This window comes from Acipenser ruthenus, chromosome 18 (assembly GCF_902713425.1).
Source record: "Acipenser ruthenus chromosome 18, fAciRut3.2 maternal haplotype, whole genome shotgun sequence".
NCBI lineage: Eukaryota > Metazoa > Chordata > Actinopteri > Acipenseriformes > Acipenseridae > Acipenser > Acipenser ruthenus.
This window is the reverse complement of record NC_081206.1, coordinates 23725211-23739424: the sequence shown is the minus strand read 5'-3', so window position 1 is coordinate 23739424 and position 14214 is coordinate 23725211.

Here is a 14214-nt window from a genome sequence, read left to right as displayed (position 1 = left end):
GCCATGAGAAACCCTCACTGAAAGTATTCATTTGCTGAAATAGAGAAAGACTGCACAATGAAGTAAGCATATGATTTAAAGAGACTATATTTGAAGCAAGTTCAGAGGCAACATTTGTGAAAGGTATAAAACCACATGAACAGTATAAAACTAGCAACAAATACATAACTTCCCAAGCCTGCACCCAAGTTGTCTCTTGCCAGTAACATAGTGTTAACATTGGTCTTCTCTGATTTAATATCAAAAACAAATATGAATGGTGTAAATGTATCATTATTTTTCTGGTGTTATGAAATGTGAATAATTACATAAAAATAAACATTATTTTAAATATAATTCAAAAACTCTATCCGAAAAGACATATGTCTGGAGCACCAAACTTCCAGCACATTGTGCAACATGAATTTAGTTGTGCCAAAAAAAAAAAAAAGACTTTAGGGAAAGCTTCTGACAGTAGACATAATCATGGACAAAACCATGGCTACAAACTTAATTGTGATTCTAAACAAAAGAACTGTTTGAAATACAAGTAATTAGAAATATGTTTTGAGTATTTGTTTCTTCTCAGCTTAATTTGGTTTGCCAGTTCAAACTCTGTGGAAGTCAGGGAAATTGATACAGTGTGTTGTCATATTGCATAACAAATATTAAATATACAATATTATAAAAACATTGCCACTTTCATCACTTGTTCATATTCCAGACGTGAGCTTGCTTAATCTTTCCATGGCTGCTTTAAAGTTGATGTAATTTGTCAAGTTACAGAATAAGCAGTTTTTCCTGAATACTGTGCTTCAAAATGTTTCAGTTGATGTGTCCAGCCTACATTTTAAAGATGTTTACTGGTGTGAATGAAGAGCTTTAAAGTTGGGCACATACATCAACTCAAGTTTTTTATTTATTTAAAAATAAAACAGACCAATAATAATAATAATAATAATAATAATAATAATAATAATAATAATAATAATAATAATAATACATTTATTACATTCATTACCTATACAAATATCTGTGCATATCGTTTTGTATAAAGGATTACAATATGTATTCAATATATTTTGTTATAAAATGTATGCATCTGTGTCCCTTTAAAGTGGTCATAGCTAATGAAATAATTCAGTAAATGTTTCCTATGTAAATCTTATATGTGCAGTTGTGAAAGAAAAACATTTTAGAAACATAATATCTGGTACCAATTTGCATACCTTGCTTTCAGTTTGTCTGCTACTCGTTTCACCTGAACAATGTTTTCACAGTTACAGTTTGTCACTGGTTGAAATGACCTTGGATGTGCAAGACTACCGGGACGTTATGCATGCACACAGCTTTTATTTAGCAGGTTCTATTATTATTATTATTATTATTATTATTATTATTATTATTATTATTATTATTATTATTATTAGTAGTAGTAGTAGTAGTAGTAGTAGTAGTCGTAGTCGTAGTAGTATTATTTCTTTCTTTCTTAGCAGACACCCTTATCCAGGGCGACTTACAATTATTATAAAATATCACAGTATAAAGTATCACATTATAAAATATCACATTTCAGATAAAGCAGTTATAAGGTACAGTAAAATCAGTAGAAAATCAGATCAAATTCACATAAAAGCAAAATATAGAATACAGTAGATAATTACATTTAATTGCGAGTTCGACTAAGAGTAGTTAACTTATAGTAAAAATACTTGCTTATACGAGTGAAGTCTATTAAGAGCACGTAGTAAGTATGATAAATGGATAAAAACAATTTCAAATATTACAAAAAACGTGAATACGAAACGAGGAAGGGAAAAGACAAGGTGAGAGCAGAGTTATGGATGAGCTGGAGCGGACAGATAGCAGAGGCAGGGAGGCCAGCCAGGAGGGAGTCGCTATAATCAAGGCAGAACAGTACCAGGGCCTGAACTACGAGCTGCGTGGAGTAGTTGGTGAGGAAGGGGCGAATTCTGCATATGTTGCTGAGGAAGAAGTGACAGGAGCGTGCCAGAGTAGAGATGTGCTGAGAGTAGGAGAAGGAGGAGTCGAGAGTGACACTGAGGTTCTTGGTGGATGAGGAAGGAGAGAGGGTATGTGGATTCAAAAGAAATAGAGATAGAGAGATCAGCGGTAGGGGAGGAAGAGAGGGGGAAGAAAATGTCTGATTTGGAGAGGTTGAGTTTGAGATGATGCGAGTGCATCCAGGAGGAGATGGCCGAGTGGCAGGTAGAGATACTGGAGGAAATGTCAGAGTCAGAGGGGAGAAAGGAGAGAAATATCTGGCTCTTGTCAGCATAGAAATGATATGAGAAGCCATGGGAGGAGATGAGGGGACCCAGGGAGCAGCTGTAGAGAGAAAACAGGGGTCCCAAGACTGAGCCTTGGGGACACCTGTCGAAAAAGAGCAAGAGACAGAAGATGAGCCATGCCAGGACACCCGGTATGTGCGATCAGAGAGGTAGGAGGAGAACCAAGCAAGAGCTGTACCGGAGAGTCCCAGGTCAGCGAGGGGGGACCGGAGAATAGAGTGTGTCAAATAAGCAGAGAGGTTGAAGGAGAATTAGAACAGAGGAGAGGGAGGCGGCACAGGCAGAGGGTAGAGAGTTAGTGACGGAGAGAAGAGCAGTTTCAGTGGAGTGTGCCGGGCAAAAACCAGATTGGAGGGGGTTGAGCAGAGAATATGTTGACAGGAAAGCAGAATGTGTTGACTAGAAATATATGTGTGGCGAGGTGGTCTTAAACCACTTCCTAGTGGAATCTTACCCAACTCCACAATTGGCACCTGACATTATGTCACTAGCTGAAATAGAAATAGTGATGAAAGTGAGAAAATATTACAAATAAGCAGGGTCTAAGCCATTGCTTTACCTTTCATGGGGTACTATTCATCAACTCCCCATCCGTGTTTCGTTGTGACTCATAAAATATGCAATGACATTTTTTTTTTTTTTTTGCTAAAACATATTCTACATTCTGAAAATAGAGCTGCTATTGTACACTGTTTATCTATGTATGTAAGTATCTTTAATACTTTTAAAATTACCCTTAACAAATCTTTAGTTTATTTACATTATTTACATTGTAGAAGCAATGCCAAAGGTAGCACATATGTATGGTGGAAAGCTAGTGTCACTGACAGGGCCAATTCAGAGCTTCTGAATGCTAACATTTATTAATAAACACAACTGTTCATGAAGCCAACTGGCATATAAACAGCACGCAGTGCTGCCAAAATACACCACTGTGTTGAAAGGTTAAACAGTGCCAAAAGGTTCTGACTTATGTCAGCTGTATCAGTGAAAGAACACAGCACAAACATATGCGTAGAATATTTTTATTTAGCAGTTTATTGCTTTTAAAAGACTGCCGGTGCTTATAACTCTCCTTTTAAATCTACTGTATTGAAAAAGTCAGTCACATTATTCTTTTATGTGTTTCTTTTCATTTTATTTCAGCATTTTAAGTGTTTATGTCTGAACACTTGGAGAAATGTTGTGCATTCATCCTGATAATAGTATCTTTATTTTTATATAGCGCCTTTCATAGTGGACCACCGTCAAAAAGCGCTTTACAGAGGTAGGCTGTGAACTGTGCATTACATGCAGAGTCACTTACAATAGGACACTGATTTAACATCTCATCCACAGGATGGAGCACAAGAAGATTAAGTGACTTGCTCAGGGTCACACTGTGAGTCAATCAGTGGCAGAGGTGGGATTTGAACTGGTGACCTTCTGATTACAAGCCCTCGACTTTAACCACTGGACCACACAATAACCTAACTCAGGTTGGAAATTAATGAATTTGGCACTGTCTGTGTATATAAGCTTGGACGAAGTACTGGTGTATTGGTGTTTTGGGCAATTTTAGAAGATGGAACAATGTTTGTATGGTTTTGGTTTTGGTATTTCACTGCCAGTTAAGTATGAGGGTAGCCGAAACATAATTTAAATACATTCCAAGTATGCAGCAACTGCCACCAAGCTCTGTGAAAAGTTACCTTACAATGTTTATAATTACTAACAGCTGTTTAGTATTTATTAAACAATAATGATATACAAGATCAGGCCTCTTTATTAGGACCTGTACCAATAATCGGGTTGGACCACTATTCACCCTGATCATCACCCTGACACGACTTGGTTTAGACTCCTCAAGATGCTGGAAGGTGTACTGAGTGACATTAATGCATTCTGTTATTGGTCCCCAAGTGGCTCACCTGGTAAAAGCACGGCTGTGTGGTGTGCAGGGTGAGTCATACAGGCTATGTAGCACAGGTTCGTGTCTTGGCTGTGCGAAGTCACCATTCTGTGCTGGGTGTGTCTGAGGGAGTGTTGCATTGGCTCAAGCGCTCCCGTGGTTTCAGGAAGCAAAACATTGCGCTACAACGTACCCTACTGGACAGGAGCCTGGTGAGCTCAGGCTGACACCTGCAAGACTGGCCTTTGTCCTCCAGAGGCCAGTAACTCTCTGACATCCACTGTTGAGTTCCTGGTTGTAAAAGAGGAAATTGGCTTGGTCGTGGGATCGGAGGATACCCACAAAACCTTCAGTTCTCCTGCGCTGTATGGGGAACTGCTGCGGTTAGGGAAATTAATTAGACATTCTAAGCTGTGGAGAATAATAATAATAAAAAAAAAAACATACAGTAATTAGTAGTTCACATAAGTGGTGCAGTGAAGCAGAGATGTTCAAACATGTTCAATTGCATTTAGATCTGGGGATTGTGGTGGACATGGAAGACTAAATAGTAATGTATGCAAGCATTGAAAATGACATTTGAAGCCACTTACTATTTAAGTAAACTAAGGCATTTGTCAACCTCTCAGAGTTATCAAGGGACCCAGGGTATACCAAGAGAAATGCCCCAAACCAGTGTAATGCCAAGTGTTTATATAATTGGAATAAAGCCCCCTGTCTGCTGTTGATTTAGGATATAATTAACATAAGCCAAACATGACGTATCTTGCTGCCGCTTGATTCTATATTTTGCCCTTCTTGTCATTTCTGATACAGTGACGGATTTTCTGTTTCCTAGAACAATGCCAATACTTGAACTGTTACCTTTTAATAGAAACAGCTCAGTGAGGGGGGGAAAAAACCTTGGGGCCTGATATAAGACTACAATTAGAGTAATCAGATTGATGTAGACATTGTTCTTGTCCATAAAAAACTGCACATAAGTACCTTTGCTACTGTGAAGCAGAGTTGTTACACAATCAATTTCAATTTCTGTTTTTTTCTCTAGACCTAGATAGATGGAAAGGTTGGTACATTAAAATAACAACAACAACAACAAAAAAACAAGTGTTCATATTAATTTCTCACTGTGATAAAAAGATTACACAAAAACATGTATGACATTTGCATTAGACAGTGCTGTTGTGAGATAACTAAAGCATTATTTAGACAGAATGCAGTTAGATATACTGTAAGACCTTATATTCTATATCAGATACAATATGTTGATTTAAAGACCATCCTTGTTTAAACATGTATTATTAATGATATTAGATCTACTGTACGTCAGCATAGTGTCTGGTCTGCATTCATTGTTAACAAATACTGGTATTTTTGTATTTCAAAAAATAATATATATATATATATATATATATATATATATATATATATATATATATATATATATAAAAGAAAATGCTGTAAAATAAGCTTTTTTGATAAATTATACAGGCCTCTTTCAAAGGTTTGGCAGCTCTCAAAGGAATTCAACTTTCAAAGCATTATATAGAAAAAATGTACGGTATCTTGCTGTTCTCCTGTAACACTCTGCTTTGTGTAATTAAATACAACACTGGGCATACAGCAATGTGTGAAGGAACAGGCACTGAAGTTAAATCCAGAAAATGCTGAAATGCTAAAAACATGTAAATAAACCAAAATAGCTTTTCATTTAAAATAGTTTACCATTAAAAATACAGCACTATATATCAAGGTCTCAAATAAAAATACTATTTATTTAGGTCCATGAAAATATAACATAGTGCTTGGTTTTGGTGAATAATAATATATTTTTAAGTCATTATTATTCAATAATTAGAGTGTAATCTTTTTATAAGATCTTTGGCCTTCACTGCCTGCCTCATTTTTTCAAAATTTTCAATTCTTAGGAATATTTACAGTATATATTACATTAATTGCACATTAACTGTATTAAAAAGCCAAAAGAATATGTCTAAAAAAAATAATATATACATAGATAGCAGTAACAGTGGTGAAGATAAACAATTATATATTATGAATACTTCAATCAAGTAATACAAACATCATTCTTCCAGTGAGGACCTTTTCTGTTTTAATTCTTTCATCACAGCACCAAGTAAACTCATAATGACAGCAGTCATGCTGTATAAACCCAATCTATTTTTAGTATCAAATTACTGGACATTTATGGAGTTATCAGTTGCTCTCTGCTTTTCAGTAAACACAACTTAAAAGTGTCTCTGTAGACCTGGTAATTTCACTCATTTTCATGGGTAAGGGGGGGGGGGGGGGGGGGTATTAAAAATATTTTGCAGAAAACATTGTGTCCTTTTTGTTTTCTCTGGGCTAATAAGACTATATCATCAATTGTACCAGTATTTAAAATTTGAGAAATTCAAACAGGAACAAAAAAGTTATCTACTTTAACTTGAAAATAAAAAGGCAGTTCATTTAACAAAAGAGCAGTAAGGAAACCTGATAATGCAAATGCATTTGTCCTCAGCTTTAATTATTTATGAAAATATTTGAGCTTTTGGTGGTTCAAGATACCCTGTGCTGGCATGTTGAGGAATTTCAACAGGAAGGAATAGGTCTACCAAAATATTATGATAGCCCACTTTTAGAAACAACAAAAACAAAATAAAAACAAACAAAATAGATCCAGTTCATATAAACACCCCGATTACCATAGTTGTTACAATGATGGACAAGCAGCTTAACTGTAAAATGATACAGCTGAGGGACTGGGTAGCACCTTTCACCTCAGACTGAACATTTTCTAAGCTGAGTTGGGGGACTAAGCAGGACATAAACTGTTGTCCCAAACTCTATTAAAAACAACTATGTGCTTATAGTTCAGTTTTGAGTGGTCCCAGGATTAAAATAACAGAGAAAAAGAGTACTGACACCAATGGATCTGCTCCCACCAGGCTGTGGGTTGTAAAGCAATGACAGGGTGTTAATAAAAGAGTGCCGTTGTTGTAGCCCCACACCTGGTTTAGAAAAATAAACATGCCGTTCTTTACCTTCCAGTCCCTCATCATGCCAAATGAACAGAAAAGAAGGAAGCCATAAGGATCCATATTCAAAAGATCAGATTATATTGTTGTAGAGGATATCATGTTTCCTTGTAAGATAAGGGCAGTACTCTAGAGGGACTTTGTGAATTTTTAGATCCTCCCTAACATCTGCAAGTTTTCTAATCAGTCATCTAAACTAAGATGGATTTGGCGCACTTATTTTGGCACGCAGTTGGTGTGTCCTTTCTTTCGCACTCTTGTTTTTAAGCTATCATGCTATCTAATCTAAGCAAATGAGAAACTTTTTTTAGAAGATACAATTACATGAGGATAAAAAAGTTATACGAAAACAAAGTTGTTTCACTGCCAGTAACCATTTCTAGATATAGCAGCTATACCTCCACTAAAACACAATTGTGCTTTGTTTGTATGGGATAAAGAATATTCAGCAATGTGTTTATGGTAACACAATTCAACTTTCTTGACTGCAATTACTAGATATACAGGGTAAACTTACTTTCTAATTACCCTGTAGAATGTAAAAGGTTCCTGGAAAGAGAGTACTGAGTGTACTTAAAGAGCTCTAAACTTGTAGCTGCTTGATATTTAAGACTAATAATTAACAAGACCAGTATTTGTTTTTTTGCCACGCATATTCAGTCAAAAATTGACTGGAGTGGAAACGCCGTGAAAGTGGAGTGCATTCAAATATTATATGAACAAAATAAATGAATGTATAATTAATTCTACTTTTCATAATATGCACAGCCTCCAATAACAAAGTGTCACTTTGTTAGCTTAATATCATTTGTGCAATGGATTGCACCCCTAGTCTTTTTTGTATGTATGTTTCTTTGTGAGGTGTAGCTGTCTGACTGTAGACCTGTTATTTGCTAACAAAAATGTTTTTTTTTTTTTTTTTTTTTGCATTGACCCCAGAACATATTAACTTGTTAGGTGTATGGCTTAAGTTAATGTCTGATAAAGGTATACTATAAAATGCCTTTGCATAATCATGTACTACTCTTTTTTTAATAATGTTTTTCTGCCTCCCGTTTTTCTTTTGTGCCATAGTTTACCCTGTAGGTGCATCCCTAATCATAACCCAGTGGGGTTATACAATAGAAAATGCACAATCACATGCTCTGCTGTTGTCTCCTCCAAACCACAAAAGCTCCATTGCATTTCTTTTGACACTCCTCTTTTTGTACATCACTTACACCCATCTGTCCAAACAGCAGCATGGAGAACAAGAGCCAGACTGTGGTTTTATCGAAGTACCACTGTAATTTTGGTTTCTCCTTATACCGCATCCCCATCCACTTTGTGGCTACACCTACCCACCATAGTAAGTTGGTGTCTTTCCAATGTAAAACTATACTTGCTACTCTGCAGCATGCATTACAGGTTTCAGAAATACCAGCGGGCTATCAAATGATTTCTAAGTCACAAATCCATCTGAAAGACATAGTAATAGTAATAATACAAATTTAAATGACATCAAGCGCCTAGACCCGTCTTGGTATTCAATGATATTTCCATTATAACCTTTTTTTTCAACCAGTGATCTCTATTATCATTCACACGGTTTTCCACTATGCCTTAACCCCAGGCCCTTTTGGAACATTTGTATGTTTGTGTTCTGTACAAAACATGCCATATTGTCAGTTGTCAAGCCAGATTAATTGCACTTTGGGTTTACTCACAGTCTTATTAGCTTGTTGATGAAGACCAGAGGAGCTTGATTGATGGCTATATAGTCATAACCTCATACCCCACCTGACCAAACAGAAAGAAAATAGTCTGCAAACACAGGCTCTCAAATATGCCTCAAGTTGCAACACAATTTATCACTAGATTATATATCATACAAAAGGATTTTCCACAACCAAGCCTGATTGTAATTTAATGCAGCCGCATAGTCAAGCACAGGTAAACAAGACTGCTCGGCTAAGAGAAACATTACTCCTCGTTGACAATTTGAACCTGCAGGCGTTTCAGGAAAGCTTCTAGTTTCATGAGAAAAGTGACCCTGTTGTGAAAATGTTGTCTGTCTCCCAAGTATTTAAAGTCATTATCACACAGTATTTACAAAACTTTCCTTAAGAAGAGCTTGACATTTGACCAGGTATTTTCGTTGATTGTGTACAATGGTGATGTCACTATTTTAAAAGCTACTCAAGAATGTATGCAAACTTTGCTTTAGTTTGGGTTATCATGTAGCAGTCCCTAAAACATATATAGATATAGAGCATACATGGCAAATATATCTACATATACAGTATCTCTCTCTCTCTCTCTCTCTCTCTCTCTCTCTCTCTCTCTCTCTCTCTCTCTCTCTCTCTCTAAATATATAGATAGATAGATAGATAGATAGATAGATAGATAGATAGATAGATAGATAGATAGATTTATATTAGAAGTTGTTAGACCTATTTCTGACATCATATAAAAGACAAGTTTATATACTAGTATTTTTATATTTATATGTTCTATTCATGCTATTTACTGTGTTTTCTGCATTACATTTATATTAGGTTGTATTTATTTTTAAGTAAAAAATGCAAAATTCTGATGGGCATTGATTACATTTGTGCATGCTTCAACTTTAACACAGTAGTTATAATTGGTCAGGCTTTTCTCTTATGCGATTTCACTTCATCAGTTGAGAAGCAAGTACATGCCTGAAAGATCTGTCTCCTCCTTATATGTTTCATTATTCCTTACACTCCGCAATTTAATTTAGTTTTATTACGAGGTTTGTGATGCAGAACACAGCTGACACCTACAGCTATATTAAGCCATTTAAAAAAGTTACAGTGGAGCATATCTGACAGAAAATATATCTATTCTGAGGTTATTTTGTCACTGAAAAAAAACTATGAACTTGCTGTTTTCTTTCTACATATATTAATTTGAATACATATTGGTTGGTGTTAGATTCAGTTGGTGTAGACAGTGAAATCCGATATAGCCAAAAGGTAGTTAAAAATAAGAGTGCCTTGCCAAGGGAAACAAAACATATATCAAGGGCAAGTCAGAAACATAATGTCATAATGAATGTCACATGCAAAACAAAAAAAAAAAGTCTGTTCATAACAAGAGAGAAAAAAAGCAATGAAATAAAATACTTCCTGCAACGTCTTTGGAAGTCTGTCTAATGATGTTTGTGATAAGACACAGAATGGCTAACTAGTGACTGTTGCCATTTTGAGTTCAATAATGACAGTTAATATTTCCCAGTATCAGGACAAACAATACCTTATGTTGATATTTAAAATGTCAACTATATTCCATCAAAGTATGACAATAGTCTACTGTAAAATTATTACATACCAGAGAATATGTTCTTTTAGATGTCTACAAGGAGAAACTTTAGAAGGTAAAAGCCGTAAGGACTGTAGACTCTTTTATATTTAAACCACCGATGGAAATTGAGTGTAAGAAGGTACATTATGTCTTTTATAATGAACTAATGGTTCTGCAGCAGTAGCCAGCAAAATCTGGGCAAACCTCACCCACTTCAAAATCAAGTCCATTATCTTGCATGGGTTTGTTTGTGAAGATAGTAAGGCTGATAGTTTGCCTGATCAGCTAATCAAATAGCAAGAGGTGGAGAAGTTGTTTAGACTATTAGCAAGAAAGATTTCACACAGCGATGACGCTAAGTGGGTTAATCAATGACTGACAGAAGATTATGTCCAAAGTTATGTCTTTCCACAGAAATAGTTTATCCTACTAGAAAACTAATACAGATTTCTGAAACCCTACTAGTCACTATTCTCTCAGATTTGTCTTTCAGTCCCCGGATGCACCTGTTTAATGATGATTCTAAGCTCCATCTCACCCTTAGTGCACATAGACTTTTGTTGGCAGGTCTTGGCTATTTACAGGGTATTCACTTGGTTAGACTTCTTTAGAGACATTGTGCTTTTGGAGCAACAGCAAACTTTACAGATCAAACTTCGTCGCGACGCCTGTAATGTTTAGATGTGAAGTGTGTTATGAATTATCTCATTCCATTAGCAGAAAAACATTGGTTTGGTTTGTCAAAACCCACCTCTTAAAATAATCCTAAGAGAAACACCCCAGTTTCACAGAGGTGAATTTGACTGCAGATATTTGTTTTATTGCATATGAGAACAATGTGTATGCTGAGGATTATCATATTCTGTGTAAAGGTTTACCTGTAGTTTGTACAACCTAAAAAAAACGTGGGTAGATTGACCTGGGATTAGATGACACCATGAACTGGATTTTGAAATCATCTTGTTGTATTGACACCAATGCCTAAAGACATGTTACCGCCTTTTCCACTTTTCTCATCAACATGACATGTTGTCAGTCACAATGAACAACTGCTGTGGGTGTTTGTTGTTAGACAGCGGATTATTCCTTTGGTTTAAGAAGATTAAATGTGTTTTTGTTTAAGCTTCATTTGCATGCTGTAATCCTCTTACTGTATAAATCATACACCATTAATGCAACTTTCTTCTTATAATTCATCAGTATCTGTCCGAACAAACTTAAAATCCCTTTATAAAACAATATATTAATTTTTTTTTCAAAATGGGGATATTCACAAAGTGTAAAGCATTTGAGTCTTCCACACATCTCTCTCTCTCTCTCTCTCTCTCTCTCTCTCTCTCTCTCTCTCTCTCTCTGCAGGTTTGGAGGTGTATGTATTGGAATTATATTCAGTTAAGGTATCCTTATAATGTGTATGTATGTATTTTTGTTCATTCACATGGATTGCCTCATTTTAATATAGATGCGGTTTATTAATTTCAGACTAAAGAAGTGCTGAGCTTAAAAGTCTGAAGGAATTTCAGATATTTAGTCCAAAAGGGGGACAAAGTGGGGTCAGGTGCAGACCAAAACAATAGAAAGCAAACATCTCAAAACAACCTGTAAGTAGAAGGGTAAAGGTTAAGGACCATTGACTGAAAAGGCTGTCACATTTAGACCCAGATTCATTTAAAAGTAAGAAAACATCTTCCCTAGAGACTGTCTCATCAAGTAGCACTGTGAAATATATGAAATAATTACAGGAATTTTAATATGTGATTGAATTCCAAGCTGAATGAGTATAATTTACTGTTCCATCCCTTATAAAAATTGATCATTGTAAAAAGCATAGCAAAGTGTAATAAAGCATAGTGAAGCACAGGTAAGCATTGTAAAAGCCAGCGAGGTATGGTTAAGCATATATAAAACGATGTGACAAACATGGCCATAATATTTGCTAGGGAATGTTCTTGCTTTTACGATTGTGCTGCAATTCGTAAGTGAATATCAAATGGTGTGTTCATAATAACAGATATTTCACCTTAAAAGGACAGACTGAGAGCACAATTTGCATAGCAATGTAACTGCCAAGATATGTTTTTATGCTGTGAAAAATAACTGTATTATTAGGAACATACACAGCACATAACTGTCACACATCACTCAAAGGCTTAAACTTCAGTCTCATCCAGGTATATGAATAGGATTAATTTAAATATGGCTGCAGTTACAGAAACCAAGAGACTCCAAAAGATAATATATTTTTTTACTTTACTGGAGTCTATGTTAACAATAAAAAAAAAAATGTTTAAGTAACATTAACATAATTAGCAACTGATCCAGTAAGCAAATTATTAGACCTTCAGGTACCAGTGTCCATGGGTACTGATGCATAAGTTGGCCTATCCTTAATTTAAAAACAAATAAACAGTCTGAAAACAGTGAAGGAACCTTCATGAAATAAAAAGAAAAAAAAAATCTAGTCTAACTTTCTGTAAAGCTGCAATCTGTGTTGTGCCCTGTAAACTTTAAATAATTCAGGTAAATGAATTGGCCTTCATTTGAATTGGCCGCATTAAGCGAGTTAATAGAAACGCTTCGCACTATTACTCTGCTTATGATATGCTGTTTGCATGAAAAGTTCTGGAATTTAAGAAGCTTTTAGTCCCTGCATTAGGCTATTTAGGATGTTTCAGTGTCTCATTTGGATGTAATTCCAATCTGTTCAAATGGCCTGTTAATGACCTTCCAGCTCGTGGTAAGCTCAGGAATTCAATGTTTATATTTTTTTTCCAGACCACAAGTAGACTAAGGACAGATTTCTATTCATTCTCCCCTTACTATGACAGAAGGGTGTAAACTGTTACCACCACTTTAAATAGGAGACTTGCCTCCATGCCTCGTAATGAAAGCAACCATTGAATCAAGTTTTATCAACAGGGCAAAACATAAAAGAATAATAAACAGGTCATAACAGAGAGGCTTTACCTCTGTTTAAAAGCAAAGCTATCTCCTGTGTCAGGCAGTCAGTGAATGTAACTGGGCACACATACTTTGCACCTGTTAATCAGGGACTCTTTTATTTGAGTTCAACCGAAGTGACAAACAGGCACAAAAGGAGACAACACTGCTGCATTATTCCGATGACAATAACGCTCCAAATATCTGGGTGGATAAATACTATTAACACCTTTAGTGTAATTATAGCTCTTCAGGTATCACATAATCCTACAATTGAATGCATTATTTGAAGTTTTTCTGTCAGGTTCATGCACTAAATCTCTGATGGCTAAATGAAATGCGACACACAGAATCAAAACCTTCAGAGATAACTAGCATGTTCCATAGCAGCAAGCCTTACCTGTTTCATCTCCTTTGGCAGTAAATACAATACGAAAACTTGATCCTAAACTTTGTTGTGGTCATTGTTTCCCCACTCCAACAAAGAAACTTGACAAAACCTATTTTAGCTTCTCAGAGATAATGTAAACAAGTGACTGATGGGTTGTAATAATGTATGTAAAGAGTCATTGTTCTTTGTGAGTCACTGCTTCATGCAAAGTTTTAATATCAGGCCTCAGGCAAGCTACCTAATGCTAGTCTCACCTTTCCTTATAAACATCAAAGGAAAACACTCCTCAGAAGTCACAATAAAGCACACATAATCACCTTAAAAGTTAGGAGTACACTTATACATTAGATA